We start from the raw sequence: 11,092 nt of genomic DNA, 5'->3' as shown, positions 1-11,092 counted from the left end.
TCTTTTAGTTTTTGTATATTGTTTGATATTGTTTTGGTTTGGTTTGGTTTGGTTTTCAGCTCTCTAGGAGATGATTGGTTTGTGTGAGTCGTTGTCTAACAGGTTTCTGTCGTCAATTTAGATATTCTTCTCTTTTCACCATCCAATTGTGTTAAACCATTGCACAACTTCGCTTTGTTAGTTTCATTATTTGAAATGTTGTCTATGATTATGAGAATGTAGAAATATGTGTTTTTTTATGTAAACTCTCTTCATCAATACTTTAATGCTATTTTTTGATGAACAACAATATTGGGGGTAAAAACATTGTATCATGCAGATTCCTTTTATTCTTTCTGTCGACATTTCACTTTAAAGTCTGTAGTTTTTTACATTTACTTTAATGGTTTGATGTAATTCATTACCATGATTGCTATAAATATTTTCTTTGTGACACCTTTGAAAAAGCAATTTTTTAATATAGCAAATCCTTTGTCAATCCTTGGTACTTAGCTTTGTGGAAGGTTTTTTAATATAACATGAATTAACTTAATTCTGCCTTTTTTTTTCTTAGCATAACTTGTTAGAGTTTATGTATATGCTCATTGTCTTATTTGAACTTAATACACATTAAAATGCAGATAACTTAGTGAAGTTAGGTGAATTTTGGTATGTAAAATATAATGTGGTTGAATTAGTGATTAGCAATTGTGTTATAAATTAGTGAATAAATTAGTGGAATTACATTAATTACTCTAAATTTTAAAAAAATTAGTGATTAGCAATTGTTAGTTTGATTAATGATGCGTTATACTTTAGCAATGTATGTAGGTGTTAATTACTTACTAACTTTTGGTTTTTTGTTTTGTTTTTTGTTTTTGTTTTTTTTTTATAGATTCATATGTGAATTGAAGCACAAGTTTATCTTGAAGACTACATATTTAGCTCAAGTGGAAAGTTAGAAAGAATAAATCCATTGTATTTGTTATATTGGTATGAATTATAAACTTTTCTAATCTATATTTCTTTTTCTTTATTTCATTTAATAAAAGTTTTTTCATGTTATTAGCAATTGTCGTTTATTTTTCCATTACGTGTTGTACTATGTTGAACGGAGTATGAAGGAATCAGTGCGTTCTGGAGACAAGTTCATATTCATCCCATGTTAAGAGGAGTGCGAACCATGTCAAATTCATTTGTTTCCCCTGATTATATGTTGTACATGGATAATTATTGATTTGTCTGTCTATTGTGAATTTATGTAGTTTGCATTGGACCCTGCTGGTGATTTGTTTTTCCAGTAACACAATCTTCCTTTTGATTCAGCTCGATTGCCTCATCCAAAAAAGCTCCTCGTGAAGTCCATACTGCAAAAGTAAATAAAGCTACCTAGTGTTGATTATCATTACCTAACTCATTTATTAGTCATACTAATCAAATTTAAACTTACTTTTCTATAGTGTTATAAAGAAGATAAATTGTCAAGCTCCTCAAGGTCCCACATGGAAATCACCGATGCTAATGCCACATGATATTGTGATTTTCGTAATAAACAATGCGTAAAATGATACTAATTTGATATGCATGTTTGATTCATGTACTTTGTTCCTACGCTAGTGCACACAACAAGATAACGGAGTTGATTATGGCCTATACGTGATGAGATTCATGTTTGACATAGTGAGTCATTGTACAAACACACTACAGCTTCATGAGGTATGCCATTGACTTAGCTAATTTGCTCTTTTCATGTGATTTGACAAGAAATGTAGGAAATAGGCATCCTACTAGTCATATATGCCTTATTTGGGCCATTTTGGATCAAAATGCTACCTAAAACCGTTAAAATACTCTTTTCATGTGATATCAAGCCTTAGCTGCCTATAACTAAGTAATATTGACATGTTATGAGAAAGAATGATTTCATTTGATAAGAAATGTAGAACATAGGCATCCTAGTAGTCATATAGGCCTTATTTTGGCCATTTTGGATGAAAATACGTCCTAAAACCCTTGAATTGCTCTTTTCATGTGATTTCAAGTCTTAACTGCCTATAACTAAGTAATATTGACATGTTATGAGAAAAAATGAGCTCATTTGATAAGAAATGTAGAAAATAGGTGAAGTAGTAATAATATAGGCCTAAGTAATAAATTTTTGCCTAACTGAACTTGTAAATGTATTTTTACATGCATAACCTAAGTAATTAATTCTAACATACTTTTTGTTTATTCCAAGTTTTGCAAGGTACAAAAGGGAGGTCCGTTGATGAGCAAGGAATTAATGAAGTCTGAGACATGTTGGTGTCTTTCATCACATTTAATTTGTAAATGTCATTTCTATTTGAACTTGTTAACTACATTATTGATTAGTATTGTTTGTAAATATGATACTTTTTTTTTATTGAGGAATTGTAAATATGACACTTCATTGTACTGCATTTGGGATTATTAATTAATATATATGTATTGTTGTTATTATTTCCATTTAGAAATTATTATTATTTTATTATTAATATTATTTATAATATTATAATAATAATTATTATTATTTTTATTATAATATATAATAATGGTAGAATTAATGCAGGATGTACAGGTTTTCATTATTATTATTAGTATTAATATTATTATTTATTGCCAAAAAAAAAACAGTTATTAGCACCGGTCCACAGCAACAACCGATGCGAAAAGTATATAAATAAAAAAAAGGTGCGCCAGGACTTTTCGCACCGGTTTACAGCAAGAACCGGTGCGAAAAGTTTTTTTTAATTTTTTTGGGGACTTTTTCGCACTGGTTCACAACAAGAACCGGTGTGAAAAGTCTTGAGTTTTGGCATCCCTCAAATCAGAACCGGTTCAAAACCGGTGCTAAATGGGGGTTTTGAACTGGTGCTGATTACCAATTTTCGCCTAGTGATCGGTCATTTCCCACAATCATAGATGAACTTATTGAGAAAGTATATGAAGCATAAGAGTGTTTTGATCCAATAGTGAACAAGTACACATGGATAACTTTACAGACAGTAATGAAAAAGATTTTAGAGAAGGAAGGAGGAAACAACTTTAATCCACCTCATATGGGTAAGAAAAAGGTTGGACAACTTAGGTCTGCTACTTGAGCAGTTGGAGGTTGAAAGGGAACTCATACAACAGGCAGTTGAGCACCTCAACACACTTTTCATTCCAACAGATCCAAGCAATGCAGAATACATTCAGATGGAGGTAGATGCATACTAGGTGCAACTGAAGATCAGCAGTAGACGCCAATATGACTGACACACATAACCAAAGAAGGACTCACAACAGGTTTTTATCTTAAGTAAGCTTTTGTATTTTGTTAATTCTTATTAAGGTTTGGTTATGTGTATTTTGGTAGATAAACTAGCACATTTTAAGGTAGTCATGTAATGAATGATCAGGCACAAGGACTCTGCTAATGTATCTTTTGCTTTTGTAATGAATGAATATGGAATAGCAGTTGGAATAGAAAATGAATTCTATCAGGGAGGTTACTTTAATTTCAAATGAATGTTGTAGGATGTTACCTCAACAACAAGTTCAAAAGAAACTTGTTGGAGCAAAACAAACCTAGACATCCAACTCAAAGTGAGTCCCTTCATCATTTGAAAATTTTTGCACATACATAACCCTAGGGACTCATACACAATATGCACATGAATTGAGTTGCAACCACTACTAGGCAATAACATTATGGGACTCCATAGGCTACCAAACGCAGCTCATCATTCATCAATCATGCATTCCCCTGGCCAATAACTCAAATAAGTTACTGGCAGCCAAATTAAGGTAAATACAGGCTAAATACACCATCCAAAGTAATCCAACAGCATAAACAACATCCACAGGACAAGTTTGTAAATCAGTGTAACCATAAAAAAAAGCATGCACACCAACCATCAATCACATGGAGGGACTCACACAAACACATTGGATATGCTTTTCAAAACTCATACACCAAGAATTATGATAGTCATGTCAATGAACAAACATCACATAGTAGTAGGACAGTCAGCATAAATCAGTCACAGGAACCAATTAAAAATTAAAACAAAGATAAACAACTAGGGTTTAGTATTAGTTACGCTGAAAGATCAGTTCGTCGGAGAGAAATGCTCAGGGTATTTGTCCCTTAGGTAGGCAAGGTAAGCTGGATCCCAGTCGCTCGTGTCATCAGGGGCGCCAGATCTGACACGTTTTTTCCCACTAGAGGGTCCAGCGTGGTCAACAGCCTTAGGGGACTCAGGGAAAGCTTGATTCAGCACCTTAGGGGAGTCAGGAGCCTCCACCACTGGAACGGCCACCAGAGGACCTCCTTCATCCACCAGATCTACCTCCAAAGGTGACTCAGCAAAAGGGTTGTTGGCAACAACCACTTCAGAGGGCTTCTCCTTCACAACAACCGCACTAACATCGTTAACAACACCTTTCGGCGCCAGATCTGGACCCACATTAAGCTGAAAAGCCTCTTCCTTCACTGGTTCCGCGCCCAAACCCTTCTCCTCTTCGTCATCGCTCGAAATGTACTCAACTATTTTCACTCCTTCACCGGACTTGTACCTTGAAAAAGAAGCGGAAGCGCAACAAACTGGTTTTAGAATTCCAGTTCCTCGCTGCGCTCTGTAGCGTGTAAAAGGAGGGAGAGTCTTTTCATAGTTTCTGGAAGAGAAGAAGAAATTGAACTTAGGGTTAGGGTTTGACAAAGAAAATGAGAGCCAGAAGAAAATCACAAGAGGAGAGAGAAGAGGGTAAACCAAAGAATTTCTTGGTTTAGGGTTGAAGTTTTGGAGAATTTCAGTTTTGAAGCAAACTAGGCAACATAATTTAGAGGAATTCCATGCGCTACATTGATTGAGGTTGTTGGGGAGATGAGTGATTTTTTATGAAAGGGGGATGAAGGGGGTTAAATTTTGGTGGGAAGGATTAAAGTAATTGGATTAATTAGTTGGTAAGTAATTGTGATTATAAAATGTTAAACAAAGTTGTTAAAATAAAGTAAGGGTAAGTTGGTCATTTTACTCTTTACTAAAAATGAAAAGAAAAACATTTGTTGCACATGATAAAAAGCGCCCCAAATATAATATATATTGCAGATAATAGTGGGCGGAGGGAGTATTATTTATTAATAATGAACGCACTAGATTAGTTACAAAGAGTTATAACTAAAATATTGTTAATGTCTTTTGGTATAAAAAGGCATGCCTGGCCTTTTGGGAAACATGTCAATGATGTCATATTAAGAATGTTTCTATTCTCTATAAATAAAGATGGTTTCCTAATGTGAGTGTTTGATGGTAATCAGAAAATCATTTCCTTGTTTGAGAAAATTTGTTCAAGAAATCTTCTCTTAGTAAGACAAACGTTGTACTTGTTCACAAACTATTTGTAGATTAATCTAAGTAAACAATCAAATGAACTAGTCACTCCTTTGTATTTCAATAGTTTTATCTTGTTAACCCTGTTATTTTGTAGATAGACGACAATAAAGTATTATAAAAGCAACATTATTAAGCTAGAAGTAATATTCGGTCCCTCTTGTTTATCCTCCAAATTGTTCTTACAAAACATAGATTGACCCGATATGATCTGACTAGAACATAACTCGAGAGTCGAGACCTGGCTTCATTTGAATTGAACCCAACCTAATAACCGAATTGACACTTCTATCACTCTGCACTAGTAGTAGATAACATATATCACTTTTCTTGAAGGGGAGGGGCAGAATGTTGGTCTACCAATAAAAATATATGGTATGTATTGCGTGAAAGATGCACCACAAGATAATTAGAATTTCTTATAATAATCAACAAAATTATAACAATTTGCATGGTAGACAGTGAGTTATAGTTACAGATGTTTGAGTAGTTCGTTAATGCGTGATAACGTATGAAAGGCATGTCGAATTTAGTATTAATTGGTATCCTAGAAGTAGGTGAATTTATTTATACAGAATATGAAGTATGTGAACCTTGTATTACACGAATTTATTGGTAAGACATTTCTATTCCTTTTATTTTCTTTCTGATTGTTACATGATAAATTGTAAAAGACGGATGACAAAAATCATCAATCATTGGTAGTTTTTTCCTTAGTTGACATGTGTATGGGAATAAGGGTTTGTTTACATCAACTTATTCAAGTATTTAGTTAAATTCTAATTAGATTGTTTTGGTCTAGTCTGATATATTTTATCTTTATTACATTATTTGGTTTGTTTTGAAACTTTCCACTATGATATGGTCTATTTTTATATGATTTGATAAGATTTTTATAAGAATTAGTAATAAGCAATATGAATAGAACAAAGCCTAATATCAAAAAGTTGTGTCTTATCATTCTTACCTTAAATTAGGCATTTGTTTTTTAAAGTAACTTAGGCATTGATAGTACTTTATACAAAATAATAATAATAATAATAATAATAATAATAATAATAATAATAATAATAATAACAATAACAATAACAACAACAACAATAATAATAATAAAAAAAAAATAAAAATAAATAAATAATAATAATAATAATAATGATAATATAATAATAATAATAATAATAATAATAATAAGGTGTCTATTCAGCGGGTGATGTTCGACACTATGCTTTTCTTGTGTCGCGTTTGCAGTCTTTTGGTCTTCAGGCTTCGCTTCTTCGCAATTCTGGTATTGTTGGTCCAGGTCCGGCCTTCGACGACGCTCTAAGTCTTTTTAATAGGACTGTGGAGACTGACCTTTTGCGTAACCCTAGTGAGATCGCTGCCCCCAAACTCATGAAGAAATTGGCAAATATATATTTCACGAAGGTCACTGCATCTGCATAATCCACTTTCTCCTTATCTCCGTGTCAGGTTGCCTTATGGAAGTCCCAGCAGGAGGATCACACTTCTGCCTAGTTGCGAGCGGTCCCTATATCCGGCCTAGGTCAGACTATGAATGGTAAGACTTACCGTTGTGTTCTTTGCTACCGGTTGGGTGTTCCCTTGTTCTCCGTATCAGCTCCTTGTTCTGCTTGCTCAAGGGTTTATGATGGGGATATTTTTGGGGATCATGCAGTGTCTTGTGCTGGGATGGTGGGTATTAAACATCGACATAACGTTGTTCGTGATACCCTTGTTGATGTTTGTTTCCGTTATGGGATTTCTGCACGAAAGGAGGTCAACGTTGGGTTGTCTGAAGGGGACGACGAGGCTCTTCGGCCAGCAGATGTGTTGCTTTACTCTTGGGATAGAGACCTAAATGTTTGTGTTAACTTGACGGGGTCTTCTCCATTGACACAATCTGGGTTGTCTGACTTCGTTCCTGGTCGTGTCGTGTCGTTGCGGCTCAGCGGAAGCGGGCCAAGTATGGGGCGCGTTGTAGGGCTATTGGCTATGGTTTTCTTCCTTTCTCCTTTTCTTCATTGTGGGAATTAGAGAAGGATGTTGTTGCATTGCTGAAGCGGGTTCAGGCGTTCGCTAGGACTCAGGATATTGGTGCTCGTGCGGCGGCTCACATCTTCAACATGATTGGGTTCGCTATAGTTAGAGGGGTGGGGGCCCAGATTGTATCTCGGCTCCCCACTAATTTCTTGTAAATTGTTTTACTTTGTAGGTTTTTTATTATGATAATAATAATAATAATAATAATAATAATAATAATAATAATAATAATAATAATAATAATAATAATAATAACGGGTTCTCAAAGGAGCGCTTGATAAGGTGATTTGCAAGCCTGATGACGTCTCTTGTTGGGTTCAACTGCTTGTGTTGCCTCTATGTGTTCTAAAAACCTTTTCTCCGAGAAGTTGTCGTGAGTGTTCTTCGGGTGTCAGGCGGCAGCGGCAGGAAGAGAGTATCTCCGCTGCTAATCGTTCTTGGTGTGAGCCTGGTGGTCCTGTGCATCTTGTGCGGGACACGTTGGCTGATGTGTCTCCACCTCTGTTGGATGCTGATGATGAGCATGATTTGTCTGAGCGTAATATTACGCACGGTAAGAGAAAGATTAGTGACGGACATTACACTGCTGCGGTTCGGGTACTTTCGTCTTCTGGTCTGGCCCCTTACAATGATGCTACTCTTGCAGATTTGCAAGCTAAGCACCCTTCCTTTCCGGCTCCTATCTTACCGGATATCCCTGTTGATCAGCCCCTTATTGCTGCACCTGCTATTGTTTTAGATCAGATTAGGGGTTTTCCGCGTGGTGCGTCATGCGGAAGAGACGGCTTGCGTGCTCAGCACCTTCTTGATTGCTTGAGTGGTGCTATGGTTGCTATTTCAGATGAGTTGGTGGGCTCTATTACGCTGGTGGTTAATCTCTTTCTCGTAGGAAAATGTCCTGCTGAGTTGGGGGAGTATATTGCTAGTGCTCCTCTCACGCCACTTGTTAAGCCCGGTGGTGGTATTCGTCCTATTGATGTGGGTACTGTTTGGCGGAGTTTGGTTTCAAAGGTTGGGTCTGCTTTAGTTGGTCCTCGTATAGGGAACTTTTTAGGAGGTCTTCAGTTTGGTGTTAGGGTGCCGGCGGGTGGCGAGGCTATTCTTCATGCTGTTAATCGTTTGGTTGAGGCTCGAGGTGGTGATGTTGGCCTCTCTATGTTGCTGGTGGATTTCCGAAATGCCTTTAATTTGGTTGATCGTACGGCTTTACTGCGTGAGGTTCGTCTCCGTTGTCCATCTCTTTTGCGTTGGGTTGAATTTTGTTACTCTACTCTAGCCAGGCTCTATTATGGGGAGCATACCTTAAGGTCATATCAAGGTGTGCAACAGGGTGATCCACTTGGCCCTTTGCTTTTTTGCTTTGGTGCTCCATCCGTTGGTTTGTCGAATTAGGGATTCTTTCGACTTATGTTTGCAGGCTTGGTATTTGGATGATGACACTATTATTGGTGACACCTTGGTGGTAGGGAAGGTTATGGAGTTGATTTTGGTGGAGGGACCTCGTCTCGGCCTCCATGTTAACGTTGAGAAAACGGAAGTTTTCTGGCCCTCGGAAGACCCTCGTAGCCGGCTGGCCGGTGTCTTTCCTCCAGATATTGCTCATCCTGCTCATGGGGTTAAGTTGCTTGGTGGTCCTGTCAGTGCGGATGCCTCTTTCTGTGGTGAGCTTGTTTCGCAGAGAGTGTCGAAGACCATTGTGCTCATGGATGATGTTGCTAAGATTGAGGACCCTCAGTGTGAGTTGTTACTACTTCGTGCGTGTACTGGAGTTTCAAAACTCTACTTTTCTATACGCACTTATCCTCCTCGTCTTTTTGAAGCGGCCCAGATTTCTTTTGATGTGGCCCTTCGGGGTTCTTTGGAGCGCATTGTAACTGCTTCGGGGCTAGGTTTTGGTGATTGGCAATGGCGACTTGCCACCTTAACTTTTTCTTATGGAGGATTGGGTGTCTATTCAGCGGGTGATGTTCGACACTATGCTTTTCTTGCGCCGCGCTTGTAGTCTTCTGGTCTTCAGGCTCGCTTCTTCGCAATTCTGGTATTGTTGGTCCAGGTCCGGCCTTCGACGACGCTCTTAGTCTTTTTAATAGGACTGTGGAGACTAACCTTTTGAGTAACCCTAGTGAGATCGCTGCCCCCAAACTCATGAAGAAATTGGCAGATATATATTTCACGAAGGTCTCTGCATCTGCATAATCCACTTTCTCCTTATCTCCGCGTCAGGTTGCCTTATGGAAGTCCCGGCAGGGGGATCACACTTCTGCCTGGTTGCGAGCGGTCCCGATATCCGGTTTGGGTCAGACTATAAATGGTAAGACTTACCGTTGTGTTCTTTGCTACCGGTTGGGTGTTCCCTTGTTCGCCGTATCGGCACCTTATTCTGCTTGCTCAAGGGTGTTTGATGGGGATATTTATGGGAATCATGCAGTGTCTTGTGCTTGGATGGTGGGTATTAAACATCGGCACAACGTTGTTCGTGATACCCTTGTTGATATTTGTTTCCGCTCTGGGATTTCTGCAAGAAAGGAGGTCAACGTTGGGTTGTCTGGAGGGAACGACGGGGCTCTTCGGCCAGCATATGTGTTGCTTTACTCTTGGGATAAAGGCCTAGATGTCTGTGTTGACTTGATGGGGTCTTCTCCATTGACACAATCTGGGTTGTCTGACTTCGTTCCTGGTCGTGTCGTGTCAGCTGCGGCTCAGCGGAAGCAGGACAAGTATGGGGCGCGTTGCAGGGCTATTGGCTATGGTTTTCTTCCTTTCTCCTTTTCTTCATTGGGGGGAATTGGAGAAGGATGTTGTGGCATTGCTGAAGCAGGTTCAGGCGTTCGCTAGGACTCAGGATATTGGTGCTCGTGCAGCTACTCACATTATATACAGGATTGGGTTCGCTATAGCTAGAGGGGTGGAGGCCCAGATTGTATCTCGGCTCCCCACTAATTTCTTGTAAATCGTTTGACTTTGTAGGTTTTTGATAATAATAATAATAATAATAATAATAATAATAATAATAATAATAATAATAATAATAATAATAATAATAATAATAATAATAAATGATTTACGTCGGCATACATGTTTAGGAGAAATGGAGCAAGTAATAAAATATGGAGGGATTGGAGTATAAAAAGTTGTGTTCATCTCAATTATATTTAAAGTTACTCTGTATATTTGTTTTTTTTTTTTTTTTTTTTTTTTTTGACGATACTTCTTATATTTGTCAATCTCCCTATTTTTGGGAAAAATCTTGCGTGGACCTGGTCTACAATAATATTATTGTGGACCTGAGGCTTATATGCACACAACTGACATTATTGAATATAGTGACCCTAATTTTAACATAGTAACCTTATTTTTAACATAGTAATCTTTATTAAAACTTGTTTATGTGACCTTTGAAATTATTGTGAATCTGAAGTACGACGTTACGTTGAATAGTGACCTTAATTTTAACATAGTAATCTTCATTATTCATATTAAACAGTATATAAAATATTTCATTAAAAAAAACCCTCTTATAGCCTTTATAATATCAAAATGACTTTTAATTTATTTCAACATAATAACTTTTACCTTAATATCGTATTAATTAATAAAGCAACCATACTGTCTCTAATATTAGTAGTCCGCTGTAAATTAGTGTAAAACAGGTCCATGTAAGTGTTTGTACATATTTG

Source organism: Chenopodium quinoa, unplaced genomic scaffold, assembly GCF_001683475.1.
Source record: "Chenopodium quinoa cultivar QQ74 unplaced genomic scaffold, ASM168347v1, whole genome shotgun sequence".
NCBI lineage: Eukaryota > Viridiplantae > Streptophyta > Magnoliopsida > Caryophyllales > Amaranthaceae > Chenopodium > Chenopodium quinoa.
This window is presented reverse-complemented; position numbering follows the sequence as displayed.